Below are 9,642 nucleotides of genomic sequence, written 5' to 3' on the forward strand. Positions count from 1 at the left end.
TTTATATGGTATTTTTTTTTTTCAAATTAATTTGTTTTATTTTTCAAAATAAAATTAAATAAAAGTGACAAAAAAATGACAAGAAACTTGCCTCAACTTGATCCTTTTGGTCATTGGCGGGGTTGATGGGTAGCTGGATTGAGTTCCTCCATCTCGTTCGAGCTTAGAAATCTTTTGTCAAATTCCTTTTCCTCTCGCGGTCTGAGCGAAATGACTTGTGTAGGTCGGGTTGGGGTTTTTAATAAGAAATAATGCTCGATCGAGCCTTTAACTCAGGTTAGAAAATGAACGATCGAGGGTTTTCTAAAACACTCGATCGAGCCACTTTTAAGTGCCTCAAGAACTCGATTGAGTGCTTAAAAATTGCTTGATTGAGCATCCTTTTTTCACCAAAACGTGCCCTCGCTTGCCAAAAAGTGTAACCCAACTTCATGCTATCACCATGGAATCATCATAATGTCCATAGTCGAGCCTCTAAGCCTACACTCCACATCCTAGTTCTTCTTATGTGCTCAACAATGCCCAACCACAACATAATTACATGATCTTATTTCCTAATGTATCATGTAGACTAATTATAATTTGATTTTGCTTCCTTCATGTGTGCAATTTCCTATCACGGTTGTTTTCCTTGAACAAAAACTTATTCGTACTTATCAACTCTACCTAACATGGAAAAAAAATCCTTCATGTGTATTTCTTGCACTAGCTAGCATGGAAGTAAAAATGAGTGCATACACAAGAAATATAGACTAGGCGACACTATGTGTTTAAGTTAATCCATCCACTCTATTTTTTTCTCCTTTTTCTAATAGGCCATACCTTTGGGATAATATTGACCAAATAATATTTTGTGCCTAACTTATCTCTTCTCAATTTTTCATTCAAAACCAATTTTTCAATTACTTACTCATTACACCTTGTTTACCTAAATACAAGGTCATCTTTAAACAAATAGTCTTTTAAATAAAATAAAACAATTGCTTTTGATCCAAGCAAAGGAAAAAAAAAAATACAACCATAACTAGTACAACATCTCTACATAACTAAAACATACTTAAATTTCATAAGAATAATAAAATTACCATTAATATTATATCCCCAAATCTATTATACTAATTCTTTCTATTGTTTTAATTACTTTTTTCCATCCATGACCCTTATACATATAAGTATGCCTCTTTTTTCCGAAGGAAAAAAGCGGTAACCTTTTATTAAAGAGTTAATGAAAAGTTACACAAGCAGATGCATTGAAGCATTCCGAAAGCTGCCACATGGGCTCGAGTGCTTTCGCACCCCACGCAACGTTAGAGGACTAACGTGCACAAAGAATAAGAAAAAGAGAAAGAGAGGAGAGAGAAGAAAGGGCAAGAAAAAACTGAAATCCGTCAGTGAGTGAAAACCACACTTCAAGTTTTTCTCCCCTTTTTCTTTTCAACCTTGCGCCACTCTCCTTGAGTGGGCTCGATCGAAGCAATGACTAACTGTGTTTCTGCATTCTGTGGGCCTGTTTCTTTGTCTGAGTCTGAAGTATCTGAGTGGTGGTGACGTTTGATGCCTCCCATGTTTGGATCCACGCTTGTCATCTCTGCCTGATTTTGCTGAATCTTTGTGTTCTTGTTTGTTGATGAAGTAAATTTTCCTGAATCTGAGGACAGATGTTCCTGATTGTTTGCCGTGGGGGTGGCAGCCGCGGCATTCTCCCCAATAGGATCATCATGTTGTTCAGTTGGGGAGTTAAACTCCCCTTCATCCTCTATTTCTTCTTCTGGATTCACTGTGCATTGCCAGCCTCTTGGTTTGTGAACTTGTTTCTTGTTCCTTCTGTTTTCTCTTTTGTTTTGCGTACAGTTATTATGTAGATGTCCTGTTTGTTGACAGCCTCGACATCTGAAGGCCGTGTTTTCATAATCAAGAGGCTGTATCCACTGAGAGGTGTTATGGATCAGAATTATATTGTCAGGAAGCCCTTGACTAAGATCAACCTCCACGCAGATTCTGGCGAAGGTATGAATGCCTCTTTCTATTCTTTCCACATCTTGCTTGATGAATGAACCTATGGCATTCCCTATTGCTGCAAAAACATTAGGAAACCAGAAATGTAATGGTAGGTTGTGGAGCCTGACCCAAACCGGCATTTTGGAAACCACCATAGTGGAGGGGTCAAAACCCGAGAACTAGGGGGTCATGAAGAGACCAGCATTGCCCCAGAACCATGGCCCCTCATGGAGGGCGAAATCTTTTTCCTTAACCGAGTCGAATTTCACAATAAAAAAACCCTTGGCGCACAAGTGGATGTCACAGTTTGGGGTCCATGTGGAGAAGATCCATTGTCTTAAAGCATCTGTTTTAGGCCAAAACCCGTTGAATCTGCATATGATAGCCATTGAAGAAAGATCTGAATGAAAATTTTTTACCTCAGGCAAGTCGATTTGCAGAACAGGATTCTGTGATCTTTGCTCCACAATGAAGGGACCAGGAAGATTTGGAGTTGGTGATGGCTTGTTTTTGACGTCCCCCTTCCCTTTGACAGCATCTTTAAAAGAACCTATGCCCTTAGGGCCTGGACCAGAGCTTCCTCCTCTCAGCCTTGTGCTTACAATGATAGTTGAGTCTCGACCAATGCCATAGTGCTGTACTGTAGAATTTTCCTGCAGGATTTTACCTGCATGTATCAAGCTTAGCAGGTTTGATGGGATGCCTATATCTGCGTGTATTTCATCCTTTATATTTTTTATCAAAGATCCTGTCCAGATTTGCTTGCAGATAGTTTTCCCTGACAGGGTTCTGATGAAGATTTGAGTTCGATCCTGTTCTGGATCCTTGAGGTCTAGCTTAGATTTTTTACCCCCTGAACCTACTGCTATTTGGGTCACAGAGGCGTAAAGGGGGGCATGTTCTCCAAGGCTGTTTCTCCTATGCTCAAGAAAAATATCCACAGGTCCTGTGCGTAACAGGGGAATCCTGTCCTCTGGACTCGTGTCGATTTTGGAGGGAATGACCCATTGCCTTGAGGTCTTCTCCGCCTGGGGATCTTGCTCTCGCATTTGATTGGATGAGAACAGGGGGGCAACAGAACACAAGATTTCCTTCCCCAGAAAAAATCTTGAAACGACATTCATGTGAGAAAAATTCCCATCACGGAAATGCTGCAGAAAGAAATCGTATTTCCCCACTGCTAAGAGCAGACACAATCGGGGAAACCTAAATAATAGACATTGGCAAAGGGAAAAACGCGTAGAGAAAGTTACCCACGCACCAATGTCTTCAACATTCGTCGCCCCCAACAGCAGATGGAAAATGCCCTTCTCAGCGATGGGCTCGTATCTTTGAGCAACAGCAAGAATGCCCTTCTCGGTTTTTTGACTGGCCTCAGGGCAAGGCTCATCCATACGCTCCCCTGCTTCATGAGAAAAGCTCGAACCCGTATGCCATATTTCCGAAGATGTTTCCGTCAGAGAGTGCGTTCTGAGACCGCTTAGGCAGAAGATCTTTTCAGAGATTTCGGAGCCCCGGCATCCCCGGCCGCCATAGGCCGCGACCGAGGATGGATCCCAGGCGCTGGAGCCGAAATGCCAGATGAAAGAGCGTGAAACCCTAGCAGGAGCGAGCGCCATTCTTCTTCTCTCTTCCAAGGAAAAAAACGGTAACTTTTTATTAAAAAATTAATGAAAAGTTACACTAGCAGATGCAATGAAGCATTCAGTATGTTGCCACATGGGCTCACAGCGTTAGTAAACTAACGTGCACAAAGAATAAGAAGGAGAAGAGAAAAGAGAAAGAAAAAAGGGGAAAAAAGCCTGACTTCCGGCAGTGAGTAAAACTCACGCTTCAGGTTTTTCGCCCCTTTTTCTTTTCAACCTTGCGCCACTCTCCCACAGTGGGCTCGGTCGAAGCAATGACTAACTGGGTTGTTTCATTCTGTTGCCCTGTTTCTTTGTCTGAGTCTGAAGTATCTGAGTGATGCTGCCGTTTGATGCCTCCCATGCTTTGATCCACGCTTGTCATTTCTGTCTGATTTTGCTGGGTCTCTGCCTGAATTGAGTGTGGCTGTAGCTCCTTGTTGACTGCTGTATTTTCCTTCTGGTTCTCTATTTCAACCTCCTCTATGGTGGTATCATCCTCCTCTGCTTCTGTTTCTTCGTCTTCTGGTACTGTGGGGGCTTTCTTTTCCGCGGTTCTCTTCTTTATGACATTGTCTATGTTCTGCCATCCTTTGTGCTTCCTTTGTTGAGGCCTGCTCTTGTTAAGGCTTTTGCATGCATTGAACAGATGACCTGTTTGTTGGCATCCCCTGCATCTGAATGCTGTATTCTCATAGTCCAAAGGTTGCTTCCATTGAGTATTGTTGAAATTCAGGATGATGCTTTCTGGTAACCCTTGACTGAGATCTACCTCAACACAAATTCTAGCAAAGGTAAAGATTCCTTTTAAATGTCTCTCTGTATCAATCTTTAACATCCTTCCAAGGGTATTCCCTATAGCTGATAAGGATGTAAAGTGCCAAAAATGCATCGGAAGATTATGTAACCTTACCCATACCGGCATCCTTGACACCACCATGGTATTTGGATCAAACTCCGGGAACCAAGGGGTAACAAATAGTCCTGCACTGCCCCAGAACCATGGTCCTTCGGTGAGAGCTTTTTCCCTTTCTTCTTCAACGCTAAAGACTACTATGAAAAAACCTTTCGAGCATAGGTGGATCCGGCAGTTTTTTGTCCATGCCGTGTGAATCCATTGATACAAAGCATCCGATCTAGGCCAGAAGCCGTTAAATCTACAAATAACGGCATTTTTTTGTAGATCTGAGAATATGCACTTTACCTCTGGGATATCCAACGGAATGGAGGGGCTCTCTGGTACTTCATCCACGATATACTGCCCCGGAGGTATATTAACAGTTGCATGTTCTTTCCCCTTTGGAGATTCTTTCCCTTTTGCTGCGTCTCTGTAGGATCCTGTAGGTTTTGATGTAGATCCCTTAGATCCACCTCGCAGTCGGTGATTGAGGGTAACAGTTGAATCCTTTGCCACCCTGTAATGCTGGAGTGTGCGTTGGTCCTGCAAACAGTACCCAGAAAAAATTAGGATTTGTAGTGCAGCTGGAATCCCTATTTTTTCCTGGATCTCTTTTTTAAGCTCCAAAACACTCATCCGATCCCAGATCTGCACACAAATGTGTCTACCTGCTGTTGATCTGATAAAAATTTGCTTCAGCTCCCTATCTGCCGCTGCAGGTTGGTCGCCATGGTCTACAAGCGTGTTTCTTTCTTTTTCCAACTGTTTCCGTAACGGATCCGGATGCATGCGCAATAGATCTGGTGTGCCGTCGGGCTCCTTGCCATGGCTGTGGGGGAATAAAGCTCGATCTGGGCGGAGGGACGCATTTCCAACGGGATCTGCAACAAATATAACTAAATCTGAAAGACGCAGATCTACATCCTGCAGACCCCTCTTGCCTTTGCTCCATGCGATCTGTGGCTGGCGCATCCTGATCTCTAAGAGCATTATGTCATTTTGCCAAAGCTCAAAAACCCTTGAGACTATAAACTCTACAATTACGCTGCCGGTTTGCTTGATGTAATCTGTGAGACCTCTGTCAAAACAATGCGGCGGAATGATAAGATCCCAGATCTGCGCAGCAGAGAGCAGAAAAAACTTAACACATCGAGGGTCCAGGTTTATACTCCCAAGCCCTACTTGATCTTCCACCATGTCAGTAAAAGGCAACCCTATATCGGCATATCGGATCCCCTTCTTATCGAAATGGAACATGGAAACCATACGCCTCTGTTTCCCATTGACAGATCTGTCAAACCTGTGCCATGCAATCGCGATGAGGGTCGGCTCCAAGCGAGTCAGGGTTAGGATCGGTTGGTTTTGGGTAAACGCCACCGTTTGAAGAGCTAGTGCCGCCCTGAGATAAGCGTCCTGCGCCCAGCGATGGGCGTAATACACCGATCTCTTACTGCTGTAGTTTGGGTCCTTGAGATCTTTCTCATCATAGAAGCCGGCCCATGACCAGAGGTTCTCTCCAACAGTCCGGCTTCTAGCCGCTCCAGAGCAGAGCAGGCCTCCAGGTCCCGCGGCGGCGCATTCTTCTGAAACCCTAGTCTGAAACGCCTCCATCGCTCCTCTCCTCTGTAGCATATAAGTATGCCTCTTACATCTTAACCTATTTAAGATTCTTTTATGAATAAAAATAAATTAACCTAGACTAATTTAAAAAATTAAAATAAAATAAAATCTAATTAGTATTCTTCTTTTATATATATATAAAAGGTTCATAACTAACTAACCTTATACATATTTCTTTAAATATGTAAAATAGTAATAACACTAGTCTATTAATATTAATAAATAATTTTGCGATGCGAATTCTTTGCTTAGGTTTAAAAATTATAATTATAAAGTAATGACACTACTTTATTAATATTAATAAATAATTTTGCAACGTGAATTCTTTGCTTATGTTTAAAAACTATAATTATAGTACTCTATACTTTACAATCTTTTGTTTCCATGTTATAAGTAGGCAATCGATTATGTGGTAAAAGAAGCCTTCAAGAAGGAAAGAGTTTTAATTTCATAAATGAATGGATGAGTACTTAAAATGATTATTTAAGTGTATAATTTAGTTTAGTAAATTGTCCAAAAAGAATTTAATAAATTTATGGTTTGAAATGTTGATGGTGGTTTTTTCTCTTGTTTTTATGTATAAGAGATGCACATTGAAGCATGAAAGCCTTTTAGACATATTTTAGTAAATTTTTGATTTCCCATACTTTAATTTACAAATTCACAAGGTCATGCAATTACATTTATGTTTACAGGATAATTATATATACTAAACAAATATTTTTATTTATACTAAGTTTTACATTTATATTTACGAGATAATTATACACACTAAACAAATATCTTTATTTATACCAAGTTAAAGGAAATGGATGTAATTTATAGGATATTAACTATTGGACTGAATGAAATAAAGGCTTAGAAATTATTTATATTTACGAGATAATTATACATACTAAACAAACATTTTTATTTATACCAAGTTAAAGGAAATGGATGTAATTTATAGGATATCAACTATTTGACTTAATGAAATAAAGGCTTAGAAATTATGAACTACTTCAATTTGTTAGTTGTATACGATTTATTTTAATATATATTAATTTAATTATGTTATTTTTCACAAAAATATGTAACATTATGTAATTGTGTCATCATACTTATGAACAAAAAAGTTTCACGATCCTTATTTATTAAATGCTTTAATGAATAGGTACAACTTAAATACATTTTATTGAAAAATTTACTCATTATGAAATATCAAAATTTAATTCATTATTCAAAATCATTACTTCATATTAATTAATCTAATTTATGAATGTCTTTACCTAAAAAACACACACACAATTAATTAATTAATTAAATAATTATTAGGCAATATTATGTAATTGTGTCAACCTACATATAAATCACATTAAAGTTTCACTATCCTTATTAAGTTCTCTTATGTACAACATAAATACATTTAAAAAATAATTACTTATTATTTCTTTATAAGATACGTGAAAATTCAATTTATTATTTAAAATTCTCATCTCATGTTAACTAATCTAATTTATGAGTTTCTTTACCTGACAATTATATATAACTATATATACACACAAATACTTATAATAAATTTATCTATATGTTACAAAGCCATTAAATATTAACTAATAAAAAGTTAATAGAATAAGTTTATTTATTTATTTATTTATCTACATTTAACTGTAACAAATATAACAATATTTTGATATTTACACATAAGATATCAAATTATTTTACCAATTACAAGATCATTATAGTAAATTTACAGTGATAAATATATCAACAATTTAATTTCCAATTAAATAATATCTTTTTGGTTTTATTTTTTATTTTTTTGTCTAATTTTTTTTGCAAAATAATAATTGACCTATAATATAATCCATATAAATAATTTAATTTCCAATCACGTAACTCCACTTTTTTTTCTCCTCTAAAAAATTTAAAAAAATATCCATTAAAAAAAATTTGCATTAAATTAACATAATAATCTATTGGTTTGAAGATCTAAAGTAAGAATATATTAAATTTTATTACATATTTTTTGTCATTTCAATTTGGAATGAAATCATCAACAACAACGACAAATTAAGATTTGAGAGGATATAATTAAATTAAGAATGAATCTCATTCTTTTAATAAAATAAATGCTCAAAACTCTATTAGCGAAGTGTTAATATGAATTTTGGAATGAAGATAAATTTATTCAGATGAACTAGTTCTTTTATTTTTTTAAAAACCACTTGCTATTTAATAAAGACCAACATCAAAGTATATAAGAATTATAATAATAATAAGTAATAATTCAAGAGAAAGACAAAAGCGATCCATGGATATCATGCATCACTATTAGTAAATAATACTTTATTTACCTATTATTATTATGATTATCACTTTTCATGGAAACACTAACATATTAATACATTTTAATATAAATTATCTGAGAATCCACCCTTTTCATAACAACCAGTTTTTATTTATTTATTACAAGATATATTTTCCCTTTTAATTATTTTTTGTTCTTTTATTAATAAATTCTTTCACATCTATTTATTCCTAATGAATAAGTAACTCCATAAAAATGATCTTTTTAATATTACTTATTATGAACAAGTATTGAATACAACGGTTAATCTTTTATCTGGTTACTCTTCAATCTTATATTTTCAAACTGTAAGACTTATAAAATTAATATAGTGCCCAATTGTTTTTAAGTTAATTTCAAGATGGAAATATTTATTGATGTATTTATTTATTTTTAATTTAGAATAAGATTTGTTTTTAATAAAGATTAGTTTTTAAACTGTATTTAAACAACCCAAATAAGTTTTGACTTCTATTTTTTTATAAGTTTTAACACTCATTATATAATTTCCAAAATATATTTTTCTTCCTATTCCCTATATCTATATATAAATAATAGCTTCATGATTTATTTCTGGAACACAATAACCTCATCATATATTTTTGAATTCAAATAAAAAATTACTTCAAAAAAACTACAATTAATAATAATTAAATTAAACCAATAATTTATATCAAAAAATTATTTTTCTTCATAAAAAAAATACAATTAATAATAATTAAATTAAATTAATAATTTATATTATTTTAATAGAAGTAATATACAATTAATAATAATTAAATTAAATCAATAATAATAATAATAATAATATAAAATCTAATCTAAACTATAATTTAAACAATTTTCTATAAAATCCAATAATATTATCCACACAATAATATAATAAATGAAATGTACCTACACATTATTATTTAATTAACAATTCAAATTATTATTATAATAATATTAATTATAATAATAAATTTTCACTGAATTTTAGAATTCAAACTATTATTATACCTGCCGCAGAATCAGTTTTTATTGACTAAAAATATTTAAAATGTGGTCATGAGGATGAACCACATTTGCTGGTTTGAAACGGGTCGCTAAAAAATTCTCTCATGTGATTTCCACCGAAAGTCTTTGTTTAATTCATTATGGATCACAGAAGCTTGAGTATAGAAAATATTTAA

The sequence above is a fragment of the Pinus tabuliformis genome, chromosome J, assembly GCF_031772625.1.
Source record: "Pinus tabuliformis cultivar Carrire ecotype Pingquan chromosome J, CPIR1, whole genome shotgun sequence".
Classification (NCBI taxonomy): domain Eukaryota; kingdom Viridiplantae; phylum Streptophyta; class Pinopsida; order Pinales; family Pinaceae; genus Pinus; species Pinus tabuliformis.